This window comes from Carya illinoinensis, chromosome 9 (genome assembly GCF_018687715.1).
Source record: "Carya illinoinensis cultivar Pawnee chromosome 9, C.illinoinensisPawnee_v1, whole genome shotgun sequence".
Taxonomy (NCBI): domain Eukaryota; kingdom Viridiplantae; phylum Streptophyta; class Magnoliopsida; order Fagales; family Juglandaceae; genus Carya; species Carya illinoinensis.
This window is the reverse complement of record NC_056760.1, coordinates 23,282,413-23,303,844: the sequence shown is the minus strand read 5'-3', so window position 1 is coordinate 23,303,844 and position 21,432 is coordinate 23,282,413.

Genomic DNA, 21,432 nt, shown 5'->3' with positions numbered 1-21,432 from the left:
ATTGAGAAGAAGCATAAACAGGTGAAATTCTTTCCGATCATTCTTTTTGTCAATTCTATTATGAACATTGTCTCTGACCACCAAACCTAGCTAGAATTTATTTTTCAGATATTTTCATTGACATGAACAATTTCATAGAGGCAATTGATCGGTGCAAAACTGCAAGTGCACAATATCGTAGTTTTATAATAAAGTTATAAGAAGAGTATCGTCCTCAGGGATTGGTACCTTACTTTTGCCAAATACCAAAATTATACTAATCTCAATTTTATCTAGAGGAATCACTATGATTTTTGTAGTTGCAAATTAAACTAGATCAACTCAAAGAGAAATACGCAAAGGAAATAAAACTGACGATCGAAGATCAAATTAATGGGAAAGAAAACTTCTAGGAAATCGATTTCACCTAATTCTTCACTATGCTTTTCTCATCTAGCTAATTTAATTTAATTCTTTTTGTTCATTAGCAAATCTCTAATTCATCCAACAGCCTCTTTCGATAGTCAATTGGATTCGCACAAGAATATGCAAGTTAAATAATCAAGAAAGCAATAAGACCAATGATTTAATTACTACATAGGTTCATACAAGTCTTTCGATCTCTATACTTACCTATGCTGAAATATTCAAGATCTACCCTATGATTCCCTCTTTCGATAGCAAATCACAAGATTAATTATCATCTAATCAATGACCAGTTAATTAGAAGCAATAAATTCAGAATAAATCAGATAAACAAAGAGAGAATTGCCTTAAATTAGCATAGACAATCAAGCATAGTTCGGAACTAGGTTACATCGTTTTCCTAGAATGAATAAAATTTAGCTCATGCTAGAAATGGAATTCAACATAAAATAATTCACCATAATTGTTCTGAAAAGATTGGAAGAAAATAAACACTGAAAAATACTCCTCGCAGCCACAACTCGTCTTCAAAAACTCTAGGAAATGATTCAATGTTTTTCTCCCGTCTGTACTTGTGTATGATTCCAACGTACATGCAATATATGAAATTCCCTCTCCAAAACAGATGATTTTAATCCTTCTAGCTGTCTCTTTCTGTCCCAAAAAGTGTTCTCCAGTCAAAAAGTACTGCCATAGAGTGAAAAATCCCTTTTATATGGTGTGACGGCGGAAGACCCTAGATCTGTCAAAATATGATGTTCGCTCGAGCGGGGTGACGAGCGCACATCGAGCGTTTGACTCTGCCTGATTTTGCTCGAGCGGCCAAAGCCTCCGCTCGAGCAATCTTTGTTTTCCAGCAACCCGAGCTCCCTGTCGAGCGGCAGTCGAGCATTTGAATCTGCCTGAATTAACTCGAGCATTTGAATTTGCCTAAATTTGCTCGAGCGGAGGCTATCTTGTAAAATCTGCAATACAAAATTTTGCAAGTCATCAGCAATTCAGTACAAGAAAGTGCAACTCATATATCTTCTTGTTAAGGTGTGTTTTTAGTTGTCATTGTAACCGTTGTCTAACACCTACAAAAGGAGGAAGGAAAGGGTGGCTGGGAATGGATAGCCTTTAATGCCAAAGTTAGCTATCGTGAGAGCTTAATCTTTGAGAATAGAGAGGAAGAGTCTTACTTGTCAAATACCTCGATCTCTTAACTTCATGCCATGGGCTTGCTTTTATTCATGCCCTATTCCTAAAAAAAACTTGCCCATCGTGGTCGTCATTCTCCTTGTCGAGACGGTGGGATATAGCATTTCATGCCGCCAACCATGCCAGGTACAGGGGTTCGACCTAGGGGGAGGCCACTCTAGGACACATTTAACGCGTTTGCTGTTTCGGGGGAAAAAATACTAAGATGTCTTGGTTCCATTAATGCACTGGGACAGGAGACAGGGGTAGGCCCTTAGCTAAGCCTCATGGCGACAGGCTTGCCCAAGCCTTTAACCCTGAGTTCTTTTGGCCCATTCCCCTTACGAACCGTGGGCTCTGCTAGGCAGTGTGGCCTAACCCAAGAGTGCATGAATCCACCATTCCAATTACCCCAAAAATTCCCTCCACATTCCCTATGTGCTGGCGCAGAGGGAATTTAAACCTTTCCCACATCCGTAATATGCCCGCACATCCGTATGTCTTCCTGCCTCGGGAATACGAGCAATAGTCGCCTCATCATGTCCAATCATACTTCCTACAAGGGTCTCCAACCATCTCCCTTACCCTATTTCCTCCCCTCTCTGGTTCCCGTTGTGACACTCACTCGACCTTTGTTTACTCTCCCTTTGGCACCTTCTACCTCCTCTCGCTTCGCTGCCCATTTGTACTACCTTCATCCTAGATATCTCCCATGGCTTCGAGAAATGCTTCTCGTGACAAACCTCTATCATTTGATGGGTCTGCCCTTGGTGACTTGCCGATGACATACTCTATCTCGGAATCGATGGTTTTGGAGCTTCCCAAGGTTGGTCGCGCCACTGTTGACTCAGCGGGGGACTCCGAGAAAGTGGCTTTGTACACCAATGCGTTTTCCCATGGGCTCAGTGAGTGGCTCCCTACCTCGTGAGCTTCCAAGTGCCCTTTGAAGGGCACCTCCTCTGCAGTGATAAAGAGACCCTACACAGAGGAAGGGATCTCATCTGCGGACCTGGCAGGGACAGGTGGCGGGCTAAGTCCTTCTAGCGCATCCTTCTAAGGGTTGCCCTCCACATCTTCCTCTGCTTGGAGTGCCTCTTCCACTTTATCTAGTGACTCAAGGGCCTCTACTTAGAATTTAGACAACGAGGCACTACAAGTCACCTTCTTTTAAGCCTTAGCAAAGACAAGCTTTGCACCTCTACCGGCTCCCCATGTTGAGCATCCAGAGGTGCTTGAGTGTCCTGACTTGTAGGTCCCGCCAGTGTTAACATGTGGAGAAAATGGTTTGCACCCCCCACCATTGGCACCATGCATCCTGAGGTTCTTTTGCACAACAACCTAGTGATGCTTAGAGAGGATGGATCTTCACCTTTATCTGGGGAGTCCTCCAGCTACTATACCCCTCTTACCAGTGAAATTGATGTGAGGTCTCGCTCGGCCAACTCTGCTGGGGGTTACCAAAGGTAGGGGTTGACCGGAGTAGGAGAGGGGCCCGGGGCTTTGCCCTAGTGGGAGTCCAACATCCTAAGGTGAAGAAGAGGCATCGCCATCTTGTATTATCCTGTTGGGACATCTTTAGGGAATGCTCGGTCTGAGGCAGTTAGGGCAATGATAGCCCAGGTCAACGACATCTTTTCCTTCCTTTCTTTTCTCCTTCCTGTGACTTTGCCCACATGTATCAGCTTCCTAACTATTCTTTTGTTGGTAGGCCATTAGGGTGCTGGCAGCCTGGGAGGTGGATAGGAGGCCTGAGGTGGAGAACCAAGTTTGCCTCAGGGTTACGTTTAAACGAGCAGAGAGGGCTACAATGAAGTTATGGATGAGAATAGGCTTTTCTGACAACTTGCCAAGGACCAATGCAAGGTGCAGTCTAACCTCTGGGCCGAGATGGAGGCAATGAGGCGGGAAATCTCCTACCTTTAATTTGTTGCATCCGTTGTTGTTGAGGAGAGGGGGCTAGAGCACTCGTGGTTGCATCGTCTTGAAGAAAAGGTGGTGAGGCTAGGAAGCCCTATGAAGAGCATGTCGCTATCCTAGAAGAGGCAACAGACGTTAACCATGATTTGCATGTGCACTTGGACTTGACCACTCTGGAAGGTGAGGGAGGAGTGGAGCACTTGGGAGCGGTGTTTCCCCCTTTTCATCAAGGCACAAGTGTGGGGCATCGGCCCTAAGGGCCAAACGAGATCTGGATTGACCACTTTGGAAGGCGAGGGGCACCACTTGGGAGAGGTGTCCCCCCTGTTGTTGTGGCACTAGCGTGGGGCATCAACCTTAAAGGCTAGGCAGGATCTGGATCCACCGCTCTAGAGGGTGAGGGGAGGAGAGGTGTTCCCCACTTTTGTCGCTGTGGTGCGAGTGTGAAGCATCAACCTTAAGGGCCAGGTAGTATTTGGATCGACTGCTCTGGAGGGCGTGGGCAGTGTGGGGCATTTGGGAGACGTGTTCTCCCCCTTTTGTGTAACACCCTGGCCCCAGGGTCAGAGAGTTAACTAACTGTAACTTAAACTCACGTTTCAATAAAATACTTACAGGTTCCAAAATAAACAATCTTCAGAAAATATCACAATCTTTTACTAAAACCTCCATTACTCGTAAAAACCTTAGATGCTTAAAGCACTATGCTTAAAAGTCATCCCACCCTTGCTCCATAATTCTAATCCTTAGTTGAAATATTCATAATCATCTGAAAAATGTTATGGAGATAAGGGATGAGTTATCAATAACTCATTAAGCAGAGGACATATATTAGTATATAAACATGAACATTTACAAATATCAGAATGCAGAATAGAATATTTTCCGTTTCATTTTTAGAGTTCAGAAGCAAAAACATATTATAAGAAATTAAAGCGAAGTTTCAGAAATATTCATATTCAAAAGTACTTTGGAATAACGTATCTAATTCATCATCATCATCATCATCATATCAAATTAGAGCCCATGTTTAACCCCATGGTAGGGGTGTGCATCTGCGGATACCCAAGCAGGTGCATAAGAACTGAAACAGATTACCACTATTCTTTCCCGTGGCTCCAAGCCTCCTAAATTTTCTTTGATGTTAATCACTAACCATCTATGTTGATCTCCCTCTGTAACTGAATCAATTGCTTCCCCTTCAATTCTCCCTATATCCATGTGTGCATGCTTCACAAATACTCCATGTAATTAATTTAGCAGACCTTAAGTTATTATTTAATAAATAGAACCTTTAGAAAAAAAAATTATTTGAATAATTTGATAACCTATCCGCTAGTCTCCTTTTTTCTATGTCAACAATGAAAAACATCACAAACTTTGCTCTTCTGAGAAAAGCCTGCACTATGCTCCTATACTCTTATGATAAAAGCCTGCACTATGCAGAAAAATCCTCATAGCCTCAATTACTGCATTACACATTTTCATGTACCAAACTCGAACTGAGAATAATCCTACACTATGCAGTCCAAACTCAAACTCCAATCTAAACTTAACATCTATAAGACCAATTAATATCTTTTGATAAAAGCTTGCACTATGCAGAAAAATACTCACAGCCCCAATTATTGCATTTTTCAACCAACATAGCAACCATCGGCATTCCCAAGTTAAACCAATCCAATGAATTATCAATTTTGATAAACTTCCTCATAAATATCATCCCTAAATTCTAATTTCCAGAACTTAATCAAAAAAATTAGATCTCTGTTTTTTCCTACTAAATATCACCCACAGTTTGCTCAAAGTCTTCTCTTCAGCCAAAATTTGCATTAAACTAAATAGACTCGAAAAAATCCGATTTTACTTCTCTCAACATAAACCCAACTCAGACTACACACCAACTTCATTTTAGCATAGCCAACCTAATAATCCTAGCAACTAGAAATAAGCCATTCAAATTCAATTAGGAAGCAAACTTCAAAATTTACAAATGTAGAAAGGACCATAGATTGAATCCATAGATCAAATAATACTTGCCAACCTTCGAAAGCATCACTGATTAAATGAGTTTAAAAAAAATCAGCCAATACAAATACAAATACAAATCGAATCCACAAGCCAAAGTAGGAATTTTACCCTTTCCAAACAATAGAAATCAAAATAGACCAACTCGGAGAGTTAGTCTAGGGCAGAAAGCACAAGTCCGAACCCAACGATGCAAGGAGTGAAAATTTGATGTCGAGATTTTGTCTTCCATTGATACGAAACTGCCAACTGCTGACTGCTCCTGACCTAAGCCAAGAAAGAAGAAATCGACAACCTTCAGAGGAGGAAAGCAATAACGTAACTAGGAAAAGAAAAAGAAAAATGGAGAGAAGGGGAGAGAGGGAGGGAGCTTTTAGGTTTTTAATTGTATTGTCAAGATTTATATTTTAGACTTGATATGGATCCTTCAAAGTATGATGTAGTGTGCGCAAATATGTACAAAGGTTTAAGTATTCGAGTCTTGATTTTAGGTACAACAAATTTTAAGGATGAAATTTTTTTAAAAGGGGGAGAATGTAACACCCGGGTCCAATGCCATGCTATTTTCAAAAATTTTTCTATTCATATGTGCGAAAAGGCCATTTGAGTTTTCAAATATTTTTTTTAAATACAGACAACGGGCCTAAAATCTCTATTTTGGTAGTTTATGAATTTACCTTGGGTTTGATATTTAGTTTAAAAAATCTTTTTATGGGTCGAGGTATTTTTTTTAAACAAGTTTAATTATTTTTTTAGTTTGAGTCTAGGTTCAAAAATTCAAAAAAGAGCCATTTTATAAATTTTCTTTACTATCCAAACCATGGGCCCAAATATTTGAAACGAACCGTACCAGATCACCCAAAAGCCCAAGTTGTGAGATCGAGTAGACTCCCCATTGTCCAGGTCCCTTTGCATGCATGGCTTCACCGTGTCCGTGTCCTTCGCACGCACGTACTCTCTTATATTTTTATCCTCTAGGGTTTCAGCCTTTTGACCTCTATATATAGATGCACATACACGTTTCTTATGAGTATAGTGTTACTGCCATAGGTTGCGTGTCACCCCAGTTGATTGCTAATAAGCCACGCTGAGTTCCTCCCACTTTCTCACTCTCCATCTCTCCATCTCATTCTCTTTCATCACTCGCCATTTCTATCTCTCATCTCTCTCTCTCTCTCTCTCTCTCTCTCTCTCTCTCTCTCTCTCTCTGTGCTCAACCCTCAACTCGACGACGTCTCTGCTGCACCAACCTGATCCGCCGCATCTCCCTCTCTCTCAGAAAGTTTCTAACATTCAACCCATGTTTCATGCAAGATGCCTTCTTTTGGTTTTGAAGAAAATAGATAGTGATCGTGCTCTCGTAAAGCTGGTTAAGAAGGAATGATTTTAAGTTTGTACCCTTTGATTTAAAAAAAAAAAAAAAAAAACCAATGGATGAGGATTTTTATGGTTATTTTTCGATTACTCATTGGGTTGGTTTTTAAGTTGAGCCTAAGTCTTTTGCAGTAAATTATTGAATTTATTTCAGTGGGTGTGTTTCTACTTGGTTCCTTTTTATATTTTTTTAGTGTTACGTTAAATTATTTTCAAGTAAAGTGTTTTTGGGTTGAATTCGGGTTCGAAATTATTTTGGCTTGGGTAATAGTTTTATTTAAATGACTTTTCATTCTTTTTAAATGGGTTGGATCTCGGTTTCATTAACAGACTCATGTTTGAATGGGAATTAGGTTATGTATTTTAAGTGTATAATTGATGGTTTTGGAAAAGGATGGTGTTGTAGTTATTTTGAGAATTTAGGTTCTTGAGGAATTTAAAATAGTTTATTTTAGCATCTCCGGCTTAAATATTGAAATACATGATCAATTGTAAATTTAAGGGAATTACATGACTATTTTATAGGTGACAATTATTATTTGCTTGGCAGTGTTAAGGAAATTTTCGAAAGGCTAAAAAGTATAGGTAAGCGGGGTTCCTTTGCTAGACTTTACATAAAAGGAAAATTAAATGAGGTTGACTTTTAAGATATGAAAACAACCTCAATTGTTTGTTTCAGCATTACTCATGAACTTTGTAAGAAAGAGAAAGTATTTTTGTCATGACTGGTTACTCATCACATCATAGCATTTTGTTTCTAAACTGCGCAAAAGAAAGCAAATATAAAATTTTATGCATAAATTATATTTTTGTGATCTGATTTTGTTCTGTTCAGAAGATGTTTTGGACTCTAATATGATATGATGTAATTTCTAAAAACTTTTGGCATGATATTCTAAATTTGGATGTGGGTTGTGGATGGTGATCTGTTTGACATACCACAGGTGATAATAGTCGCTTATGTTTGGGTTGGTACCAACTGTTCTATTTTTGGTGCACCCACTTTGAAAACAATGTGGTTTTTCTTGTGGTCTATCATGTGTGCACACTTAGGGCTCCGAGAATAGTAAAGGAAATATTCACATTTTGTTTCTGCTTGATTAGCTATTAGAGTTTGCACAATCCTACCATAGGGGTTAAACATGGCATCTGACGTGATATGATGTTCTAGTATGTTGGTGGTCAGTATGCTATGTCAAAGAAATTTTGAATAAGAATATGTTTTTCGAACTTTCGCTCTGTTATTTTTGGATAACATGTTCTGACTCTGCATTCTGAAAATAAAAAGTGTTTTGTTCTCCATTCTGAACTTTGTAAATGCTCATGTTTGCATACTAGTATATATGCTCTGCTTATTGAATTGTTGATAACTCATCCTTTATCTCCAAAACATTTTTTAGATATTAGGATGGTTCAACTAGAGAACACTAGTAGGATGTATTGGAAATGTTTGATGATCATATATGAATAGGTGCTAAGGATACAATTATTTTTGGAGGATCATGTTTTGTAAGTTTACCTTTAGTGGTTATTTTGGTATATCGAGTTATGGGTAGTTTGAGGCTTTATGGAGTTGTTACTCTATTTTATTGAGAGTTTTGGTTAGTATTTCTGTAGAGGAGCATGAATATTTGGGTTGAGCATATGAATTAAATATTTTATGACATTTTTTTGGATTTTATGGTTGTGATATTAGAGTTGATATTCAGTAATAAGAGCTAATTCTCCAGACCTCTAGAATCAAGGCGTTACATCTACAGCCAATACAATAGCCAACAAAATATTCAATAATAGTCCTAGCATCAAGCTTCTTCAATTGTGGATTATAAGGCCTTACTTCTGCTCTACAACCCTAGACATGAAATGGTACAAACTAGGCCTCTTTCTTGACCATAGTTCTTAGGGAGTTTTAGGGACTGATTTACTTGGTACCTAGTTCAAAATGTATGTTGTGGTCTTCAGGGCTTCTCTCCATAGGAATTTAGGTAGAGATGAGTGATTGAGAATGCATCGAACATTGCTTATAAGAGTACGGTTTCATTTCTCCACAACTCCACTATGTTAAGGAGTTCTTAGCATTGTATATTAAGCTTCAATGCCACGTGCTTGGAGCTATCTTGTGAATGATCATGGATTCTGCCTAGTCTCGTCATATCTTGCATAGTACTCACTACCCCTATTTGATCTCACTGTTTTGATTTTCTTATTTTTTTTGAAGTTGCACAACTGTTTTAAAAAACTTGAAGGCTTCCAACGAATCTGATTTTTCACTAATAAGCTCAATATATCCATAATGGAAAGAATCATCAATGAAGGTAATGAAATATTTGTAGTTTCCTAAAGCAATAGGTGTAATAGGACCACATGTATTAGTATGTATTAGGTTTAAACCACCTTGACTACTACTAGCTTTCTCTTTTCTAGTTTTGGAAATAAGTTTCCCTTCAATATAGTGGCAATAAGTTTCCCTTCAATACAGTCAACAAAAGTTTCAAAACTAGAAAAGTCTAGTTCAACAAGAATACCATCTTTAATCAACTGCTCAATTCTATTTCTAGAAATGTGACCCAATTGTTTGTGCCCATCTAACAACTTCTTGTACCACATACAACTATCATAGTTACTTCTAAATTAACCATAATTAACCATAATATATCAAAGTGTTTGTACCATTTCTTTGGAAAGTGCTTTAAAACATATAATGGTTCCTTTAACTTACAAACATGATCTTTTTCACCTTTAAAAATGAACCTATTTGGCTTATGCATATAGATAGTCTCCTCAACCTCACCTTTTCATCCAGCAGTCTTCATTCTCTTTAGAAATTTAATAAATTCCTAAGTTTATTTCTTATGAAGAGATTCAATATCTCAAGTCATGGCAAGAGCCCACTGTGCAAATTCTTTACTTGTGACAACTTATAAATATCTGGAAGATTCTTGAACATCAATATTCTCTACCAAAGTAAGTGCATACACTCCTAGGTCAGAATGAGTGAATCTTTGGGGTTGCCTAATTTGTCTCCTCTATCTACCAGTCTTAATATTGTACTTTTGCTCCTCTTGTGCATCATCAGTAGCATCAGAATCATTCACATCTACAATAGCATGATCTTGAGTACCACTTTTCACTCCCTATGAAGTTTTGACTTGTAGCTCCACCTTCATCCTATGGCTTGCTCCTTTCCTATAGAAATAACAAGGTCTTTCTCAAGTGAAGCATGGCTGACTTACCAAAGAAAACATCTCTACTAATTATGATTGGGGGTAGTTTAGGATCAATACAACATATCTAATAAATATGCTTTTCTTTGCCCTTGGCTCAAATTTATCCTTAATCACATGAAAATAAGTAGGACAACCAAATATCTTCAAATTATAATAATTAGCAGGAGTACCAAACCATACATCATCAATAGTTTTTAATTCAATAGATGTGGATGGACAATGATTCACCAAATAGCTAGCTGTGTTGACTGTCTTCACCTCCACAAATGCTTTCATTTTTGTAGAATTCTTCAAAATCACCCTTAGAAAATTCCATGTCATTGTCAGCTCTGAGTCACTTAATTTTCTTTCTTGTCTATTTCTCGATCTAATTCATTCTTTGCTTGAAGGTCACAAACACTTCACTCATTTGCTTCAGAGAAAAAACCCAGACTTTTTCTTGAATAGTCATCAATAATAGTGAGTAAGTATTGAGCACCACCTTTAAATGGAACATGTGAATGGCCATAGATCGTAATGAATATAATCCACAACGCCCTTGGTTCTATGGATAGTTGTACTAAATTTTACTTTGCACTGCTTTCCAAAAACACTAGCAATATTAAATGAACTTGTGACACCCCCAACTCCCACTTATGGATACGTGAAAATCGAGACGTCGGGATGATGACAACATGGGTCATGCATCCCATCGCCAAGTGCCAAGTGTGTGTACATGCAACAAGTGTACAATAAAATCACGCAGCGGATAATAAAAGTCTTATAACTAAGTACCATAATTTTTGTTTACATACAAACTCGTTTAAACCACACATAATAAAATATTACAAGTCTCAAATATTGTTTCAAAATCAAATTAGAAGACATAAAAACTATTAGAGATAATTTTTTAACATAAAAACTCCAAATCAGAACTCTGACAGAGCCGCCTCCTCGGGCTCAACCTCCTCCTCCTTATCAACATCTGCATCAAAATCTACGGTACCAAAATGGTGCCGCAGGTAAGTAATAATCCAAACGCCACAAGATAAAAATATATTAAACTCAACAATATGCATGAAAGGATGCCAAATGCACATGTCCCATAAATCCACATTATTTTTCACACACGCCAAAAATTCCATTTTGGCCTAAAACATATCCTTTAAAACCAGTCCTTGCCATTATCCTAGATAATGGTCCAAACCAAGAAAACCACCATTTTTCCAGAAAATGGATCACAATATCCTCACACAAAACCTCGCCATTTTCACAGAAAATGGCCCATATCCAATATCCAAAACCCGTTCCAATTTATTGCATGCACCATGATCTCCCCTAGGGATCATCCGCACACTCTAGCTCCTGTGCCATACTGCAGGTAACGACTACGCATGTGACACCTAAACGAGCGATGCTCAGTCTTGCGCCCAGCACGTACCTGGACTAGGCTATCCTCTAGTCCCCGCCAGCCGAGGGACCACGGAGTCGACACGACAGCGTTACCGTATCGTGCGATACGGTCGTCGTCCAACGACAACCCAGGGGATGTCACTCAGTATTATCCACTCCCGAGTGACCAGAGGAGCTCCACCGAGATAATACCCCATCTTGACTTGGGGTCGTGATACATATGCACCCGAAAATCCATTTACACTGATAAAACTAGTTTTTTTCAATTTAACACATGCACATGTATGCACTATGCAATGCACACCTCAAGACACAATTTATCCAACAAAACTCAACATCAACAATAACCAAACAACTCTGTCCTCAAATCCATCCGACCCCTGACTCCTCGGACTCAATCCGAAATAACCAACGAGTCAATGAATTTATTGTAAAAGCAATAATATATTTAAATCTAAAATAGAGTTTGAAAAATACTTACAGCGCTATATAATAATTTTTGAAAGATCAAGAGGCTGCAAACAGCGGAGAAAAAGCAACGTAACAATGTAAAATACACTGTAGCCGTGGGTTGTAAAATACCCACTTTTGAATGGGGACAAACCAAGACTTGGGATTGATAGGGAATGACTTAGAGGTATTTATGAAGCTAGTGGAAATGAGAGTTGGCCGTGGGTGGCGGAGGAAATGGCGGTGGAAGTGAAAAAAGACCAAAACGAAGATGAGCTAGTGGGGGTTGCCCCAGCAACGGATCGGAGTTGGAAATAGGTGGTTTAGGACGGCAAGAGGTCGGTGATGAAATGGTGAAGAGGTGGTGGCCGGAAGTGGAACGTCGGCGGCGCTGGAGCTCAAAAATGCTGCGGCTTAGAGGAGCTCGTGGCGGCTAACGGTGGCTCGGATGGAGGTGAAATTTGGTGGGGATGATCATCGACTGGAGGGGAAGATTTCTGGGTGGGTGGTGCAGGCCACGGCGCCGACGAACGGTGGCACTAGGTGGCTGAAGAAAACGGCAAAAATGGAGGGGGAGAGAGAGACGCGTGCGGGAGGGAGAGAACCGGAGGAGAAAAAGAAAGAAAAAGAGAAAGAAAAAAGAAAGGAGAAAAAGAAAAAGATGGGGAAAAGAAATGAGGTCCAGTCCTCACCTCTGGAGTCCAGAAACCGATCCGACGAAAACGACTTTAAAAGTTATAAAATGAATAAAATAATTTAAACACCACATCAAGCTAAAATATAATAAATAATTAGTAAATACTAACAACATAAATTTAAATCCAAAAATAAACTAAAATAAATTACACAACAATTTAAATTCAAAACAATAATTAATACTAAGAAAACTCTACAAAATAATTTTCACAGCTAAATAAGTTCAATTAAAATACAATAATTTAAAATAAAAGAACTAATATTTCAATTAAATTGAAATACTCCTTCAGTGAAAATACACATAAAAACGGGGTATCACATCCTCCCCCCTTAAAATAAATTTCATCCTCAAAATTTACAAGATCAAACACTAACTTTGAAACAAGCCATATGATTCCTCTGAGACCAAGTTTAAGAAACATACCGTCATTTATTCAAACAAATAGGGATACTGCTCTCTCATGTCTGCTTCTCTCTCCCAAGAGAAATCTTGAGCTAACAGATCTCCCCATGCCACCTTTACCAGAGGTATCGTCTTGAATCTCAACTGTTGCTCTTTCAATCCATAATCTGCGTCGGGACAACCTCATAAGTAAGATCCGATTGCAGCTGAATACGCTCTGGGTCGACAAAGCGCAACTCTTGTTGTCCAAAACTTTTCTTCAAGGACGATACATGGAAGACATCGTGAATTTCCCCAAAGTATTCTGGCAATGCAATTCTATAAGCGAAGGGCCCTACTTTCTCCAAAATCTGAAAAGGGCCAATATATCTCGGATCCAATTTCCTCCTTTTACCAAAATGCTTAACTCCTTTCATGGGAGAGACTTTGAGATAAACCCAATCACCTTCCTCAAAAGATAATTCTCTCCTCCTTGTATCTGCATAGCTTTTCTGACGACTCTGAGCTGCCGCCATTTTATTTCTTATAATCCGAACTTGACTTTGCATTTCCTGAATTATTTCGGGCTCAAATATTTTATTCTCCCCAACTTCATCTCAACACAATGGCGATCTACACTTCCTCCCATAAAGAGCTTCATAAGGAGCCATCTGTATGGATGCATGGAAGCTATTATTATAAGCGAATTTTATCAGCACCAAGTGATTTTCCCAACTTCCTTGAAATTCCATAACACATGCTCGCAACATATCTTCAAGGGTCTGAATAGTGAGCTCTGATTGACCGTCCGTCTGAGGGTGATATGCAGTATTAAATTTCAACTTAGTACCCAGAGCTGCCTGTAAACTCTTCCAAAAATGAGATGTGAACCTTGGGTCCCGATCCGATACAATACTCTTGGGTATCCTATGTAACCGCACTATCTCTTTTACGTACAAGCGAGTCAACTTCCCAAAGGATTAGTATTATTAACAGGCAAGAAATGAGCACTCTTAGTTAACTGGTCAACAATCACCCAAACCGAGTTCTTTCCACTAGGAGTCCTCGGTAAGCCCACTACAAAATCCATCGTAATGTCGTCCCACCTCCACTCAGGAATAGGGAGGGGTTGAAGCATATCAGCGGGTCTTTGATGTTCGACCTTGACTTGACGGCATGTGTGACATCTCTCAATATACAAGGCAATATCCTTCTTCATCCCTTCCCACCAATAATTTTTCTTCAAATCTCGATACATCTTCGTACTACCAGGATGAACTGAATAAGGGGCCGCATGAGCTTCTGCCATAATTCGCTCCTTGAATTCTAAATCTTTGGGGATTACTCTATGATCTCGGAACCGAAGAATTACATCCTTATCCATACTATAATGCAATGGCCCTTTAGATTTCCTGACTCTTTTTCTAATATCTAGCAGCTTCGAGTCCTTCTTTTGAAGAGTCTTCAATTCCTCAAAATCAACTACTCGAATATCAAGAATTGAAGATAACACTTCCTCTTGTTGTGAACTTTCAATAAGAAGTCTTCTCATTCCACAAAATAGTGAATTCAATCCGGACGATTCAGCTTCATCTTCCAAGTGCGACTTTTGACTCAAAGCATCTGCAACTATATTTACTTTCCCTGGATGATATTTAATCTCACACCGATAATCACTGATTAATTCTAACCATCGCCTCTGCCTCATGTTAAGATTCTTTTGAGAAAACAAGTGCTTCAAACTCTTATGATTGGTGTAGACTTCACAAACTTCTCCATACAAATAGTGCCGCCAGATCTTAAGAGCAAACACGATCGCAACCAATTCTAAATCATACGTCGGATAATTCTTCTCATGATCTTTCAGCTGACGAGATGCATAAGCAACAACCCGTCCCTCCTGCATAAGAACACATCCCAATCCAAATTTAGATGCATCGCTGAAAACTACAAATGGCTTGTGCGGTTCTAGAAGTGCCAATACTGGTGCAGTTGTCAATCTCTTATTCAATTCTTGGAAACTTCTCTCGCACTTGTCTGACCAAATAAACTCCGCATTCTTTCTAGTCAAAGCAGTGAGAGGTCCAAATAATCAAGAAAATCCCTCCACAAATCTTCGATAATATCCGGCAAGTCCCAAGAAACTCCAAATCTCATGCATGGTCGATGGACGCTGCCATGACAAAATAGCTTCTACCTTGCTAGGATCAACAGCCACACCATCACAGGAAATTACATATCCAAGAAATTTGACTTCTTCCAACCAAAATTCACATTTGCTGAGCTTCGCATATAGCTGATGTTCTCTTAACTTTCCAAGTACTAAACGAAGATGATAAGCATGTTCTTCAAAATCTCGAGAATAAATTAAAATATCATCAATGAAAACCACCACAAAGGAATCCAAATAAGGTCGAAATACCCGATTCATCAAATCCATAAAAGATGCAGGGGCATTGGCTAACCCAAAAGGCATCACCTTAAACTCATAATGCTCGTATCTCGATCTAAAAGTAGTCTTGGGTATATCCTTATCTCTTATCCGCAACTGGTAGTGTCCCGATCTCAAATCAATCTTCGAGAAGATAGCTGCTCCGTGAAGCTGATCAAACAAATCATCGATCCATGGGAGAGGATACTTATTCTTGATGGTTACCTTATTGAGTTCTCGATAATCAATGCACATTCTGAGAGTACTATCTTTCTTCTTAATAAACAGCACTGGTGGCACCCCATGGCAAAGTACTTGGTTGAATAAACCCCTTATCTACCAATTCTTGCAACTAAACCTTCAACTCTTTTAATACAGCTGGTGTCATACGGTATGGGGCTTTATGCACAGGAGCTGCTCCAGGTTCCAATTCAATAACAAACTCCAACTCACGAACAGGGGGTAACCCCGGCAAATTATCTACAAACACGTCAAGAAATTCTTCCACAACTAAGATATCTATTAAAGACTTCTTCTCAGACGGCGTAGACACCATTTGGACTAAAAAGGCATCTGCTCTACAAGCAATCTCTCTTTTCGCTTGAATTGCCGATATAACTACCGGCCTTTCCTTTAGTTTACTTCTCACAAATTCCAAATAATCACCATCCAGGAGTTGAAAGCTAATTACTCGACTTCTACAATTAATACTCACAGAATATCGATATAACCAATCCATCCCAAGGATAATATTAAATCCCAGCAGCTTGAATACAACCAAATCTGCATCAAGAAACCTTCCACCAAAATTCAAAGGACAACCCAACACAACTTTGGAACACCACACCACTTCACCATTTGGGAGGGTCACTACTAATGATTTTGGCAAGTGTCCCGTAACTAGATTATATATCCGTGCGAAAGTAGAAGATACAAAGGACTGAGATGCGCCCGAATCAAACAAAGTGCAAGCATAAAATTCATACAAACGGACTCTTCCTGAACCAATCAAATTAACCAATGAAATCCAAAACAAGAAAAAAACCAAATCACACCAAATATCACATCCAAAATAAAATTAGATTCATACCTGTAATCACTCCAGCATCGTGGGTCGCTGGTGCCTCATCATCAACCTTTCTAGGTGTAACAGCATATACCTGAGCCTGCACTACTTGCCTCAGATTAGTTCTTCCACCACGTCGACCTCCACGGCTAGGACACTCATGAGCAAAGTGTCCCTGCTGGCCACAATTATAGCATCGAACCCTACCCGAAGGGCACTCACCCACATGTGCTCTATTACACCTTCCGCAAACTGGCACCCGTCCTCCCATACGCACCCCTAAGGCTGCTTGTGGTCAAGTCCTGGTCCGTTGAACAAACTTCTGAGGTGTACCAGAACTACTTCCTTCACCAGTAAAACTCCGCCTCTTTTGTCCTGGAGGGGAGCCCACACTCAAATTAATCTCTTGCTCTGCAAGAGTGGCCAAATCAACTAAATCTTGAAAAGTTGTAATCCGGTGGCAGAATACCATTCTGTGTATATCAGGTTGCAGACCATCCTGGAAATGCTCGGCCTGCATCTCCTCCGTGGCAATGAGATGAGTAGCAAATCGCCCAAGCTCTATAAATCTCCGGGCGTACTGTTCCACAGTCATCCTTCCTTGGACCAAGCTTGTAAATTCTCTTGCTTTTTGCCGCCTCACAAAAGCGAGAAAGAAACGATCATTAAATTCTTTCTTGAAGCGCTGCCAGGACACAGCGACAAAGGACCCCAATTCTGACTCTAACATTTCTCTTTTTGTCTCCCATCATTCAGAAGCAGTACCTTGTAATAAAGAACTGGCATAAAGCACTTGTTGCGCCTCAGTGCAACCACAGACTTCAAATGTCTTTTCTAAATCTCTAATCCACTTTCCAGCCCGAAGTGGATCCTCTTCTCTAGTGAAAGATGGGGTTCTATGTGCTAGAAAGCGCTCATAGGTGTATCCAGCTAGCACTGCTCTACTAGGCTGTCCTTGCTGTGGCCTAAAATTTTGCTGCAGAAATTCGGTCATTTGTCTTAACGCTTGAGCTATGGCATCGTCTCTTGGCAAATCATCCTGAGGCTCTTCAGTAGGCCTTCTTGGTCTTACCATCTTCCTGACATAACACAACCTTTGACCCCATTTAAATATCGAATAAAATAAACAACATAAAACCAAAACCAAGTAACAAAAAAATAAAATAAAATAGCATACAATAACATAAGTAAATAAATAAATTACAAACAAGCTAACTCAAATAAATTCAAATTAAATAAAACAATTCAAATAGCAACTTTAAATAAAATAAATTTCAAATCACAACTTTAAAAACTTTCTGCTACTACACCTACGGGACATGTGGTTTTACCCAGAGCCAAACCGCTCTGATACCACCTGTGACGCCCCCAACTCCTACGCACGGACACGTGGAAATCGAGACGTCGCGATGATGACAACACGGGTCACGCATCTCATCGCTAAGTGCCAAGTGTGTGTACATGCAACAAGTGTACAATAAAATCACACAGCGGATAATAAAAGTCTTATAACTAAGTACCAGAATTTTTGTTTAAAAAGAAACTCGTTTAAACCACACATAATAAAATATTAGAAATCTCAAATATTATTTCAAAACCAAATTACAAGACATAAAAACTAGTAGAGATAATTTTTTAACATAATAACTCCAAATCAGAACTCTGGCGGAGCCGCCTCCTCGGGCTCAGCCTCCTCCTCCTCCTCCTCAACATCTGCATCAAAATCTACGGTACCAAAATGGTGCCGCAAGTAAGTCATAATCCAAACGTCACAAGATAAAAATATATTAAACTCAACAATATGCATGAAAGGATGCCAAATGCACATGTCCCATAAATCCACATTTTTTTCCACGCACACAAAAAATCCCATTTTGGCTCAAAACATATCCTTTAAAACCAGTCCTTGCCATTATCCCAGATAATGGTCTAAACCAAGAAAACCACAATTTTTTCAGAAAATGGATCACAATATCATCATACAAAACCTCGCCATTTGCCCAGAAAATGGCCCATAACCAATATCCAAAACTCGTTCAAATTTATTGCATGCACCATGATCTCCCCTATGGATCATCCGCACACTTTGGCTCCTATGCCACACCGCAAGTAATGACTACGCATATGACACCTAAACGAGCGATGCCCAGTCTCGCGCCCAGCGTGTACCTGGACCAGGCCATCCTCTAGTCCCCGCCAGCCGAGGGACCACGGAGTCGCCACCACAGCGTTACCGTATCGTGCGATCCGGTCATCACCTAGCAACAAGCTAGGGGATGTCACTCAGTATTATCCACTCCCGAGTGACCAGAGGAGCTTCACCGAGATAATACCCCATCCCGGCTTGGGGTTGTGATACACACGCACCCGAAAATCCATTTACACTGATAAAACCAGTTTTTTTCAATTTAACACATGCACATGTATGCACCATGCAATGCACACCTCAAGACACAATTTATCCAACAAAGCTCAACATCAACAATAACCAAAAAACTCTGTCCTCAAATCCATCCGACCCCCTACTCCTCGGACTCAGTCCGGAATAACCAACTAGTCAATGAATTTATTGTAAAAACAATAATATATTTAAATCTAAAATAGAGTTTAGAAAATAATTACAGTGCTATATAATAATTTTTGAAGGATCAAGAGGCTGCAAACGGCGAAAAAAAAGCAACGTAACAGTGTAAAATACACTGTGGCCGTGTGTTGTAAAATACCCACTTTTGAATGGGGACAAACCAGGACTTGGGATTGATAGGGAATAGCTTAGAGGTATTTATGAAGATAGTGGAAGTGAGAGTTGGCCGTGGGTGGCGGAGGAAACGGCGGTGAAAGTGAAAAACGGCCAAAACGAAGATGAGCTCGTGGGGGCTGCTCCGGCAATGGATCGGAGCTGGAAATAGGTGGTTTAGGACGGCAAGAGGTTGGTGATGAAGAGGTGAAGAGGTGGTGGCCGGAGGTGGAACGACGGTGGCGCTGGAGCTCAAAATCGCTGCTGCTTGGAGGAACTCTTGGCGGTTAACGGTGGCTCGGATGGAGGTGAAATTTGGTGGGGATGATCACCGGCCGGAGGGGAAGATTTCTGGGTGGTGCAGGCCACAGTTCCGGCGAACGGCGGCTGAAGAAAATGGTGAAAATGGAGGGGGAGAGAGAGACGCACGCGGGAGGGAGAGAACCAGAGGAGAAAAACAAGAAAAAGAAAGAAACAGAGAAAGAAAAAAGAAAGGAGAAAAAGAAAAAAAAAGAAAAAGAAAAGATGGGGAAAAGAAATGAGATCCAGTCCTCACTTCTGGAGTCCAGAAACTGATCCGACGAAAACGACTTTAAAAGCTATAAAAGGAATAAAATAATTTAAACACCACATCAAGCTAAAATATAATAAATAATTAGTAAATACTAACAACATAAATTTAAATCCAAAAACAAACTAAACTAAATTACACAACAATTTAAATTCAAAACAATAATTAATACTAAGAAAACTCTACAAAATAATTTTCACAGCTAAATAAATTCAATTAAAATACAATAATTTAAAATAAAAGAACTAATATTTCAATTAAATTAAAATACTCGTTCAGTGAAAATACATGTAAAAACGGGGTATCACAGAACTTGATTGGTTTTTCTCATTATTTGTGACAATAGTTACATTTAAAAGTTTCCTTGCTAAATTTAGATTGTGAACGACATCTAGATTTTCCTCACCCTTAGCTTCTCTAGTTGGATTGACCACTACTAAAGGAACCCTTGACAAATAAGCTCTTAGCTTGATTATCTCATTTACACTGAATTTTTTTCTCATCTCCTTAGAGTTAAAGTAGATTTAAAATCTGTCAAGGAGATGGTATCTCTACCATATGACATTATATTAACAAAATTATCAAAAGAAACAGGCAACGAACACAACAAAATTAAAGCTTGATCTCTCCATCAACTTTATATCAATGTTCCCTAGATCCATAATAATTTTATTAAATTTTGCAGGATGCTCAGACATAGGTATACCTTTCTTCATTTTGAAAGTGTACAATCATTACTTTAAATATAAACTATTGGTGAGTGACTACAAACCCTCTAGCTTTTTAAGGATAATAAAATCGCATTATGTGACTTCTCTTCAAGTTCTACAAGATCTTCCTTTGTTGATGTAAAGACTCTTACATCTCCTTGTCGTCAAACATCTTCGCCAAGCCTTGTTGTCATAGCAAAGCATGCATCTTGATGCACCATAGATTGTATCTACTTTAACTATCAAACTTTTCTACTTCAAATTTTTTTGTAGCCATCACTCAAAAGAAAAAGAACCTTCACAAACTCTATGATACCAATTTGTCATGACAAATGGAGATTTTAGGATGGTCAAGAAGTAAAAAAGGTAATAAATAAATTTCAATAATTACACTAGACACCAAGATTTAAATGGTTCGACTTGAAGAAAAGCCTATGTCCATTGGTGGAGGTGATCCCAAAAGAAATTAACTAACCAAAGCAAAGTACAAAAGAGTGGTAACAAACACTTAAACCAAGAGCCCTAATACACCCAGTTTACGATTCGTATATTTCTTGAGCTCTCTACTATTTTCTCTTTATTTGCTCTCAACTTTCATGTGCATGCTCTTATACAAGATAGTTGCACATTTTAGGTGTGAGGATAAACAAAATATGACAAGCTTTGAAATTTAGGTAGACAAATCAAGTGTTGCACCTAGGAGCCACATGCTTCTCTTTTGGGTTGCAAAGCATGCTTGCATTTAATGCATGCAAGGAAAAAATGGATTCATCTTGACACAATGACAAGCCAATTTTCCTACAATTGCTATGGAGGACTCAACAGCTTGCAGTCAAGCCTGTAGGAATTTTCTATTGCACTAGATCC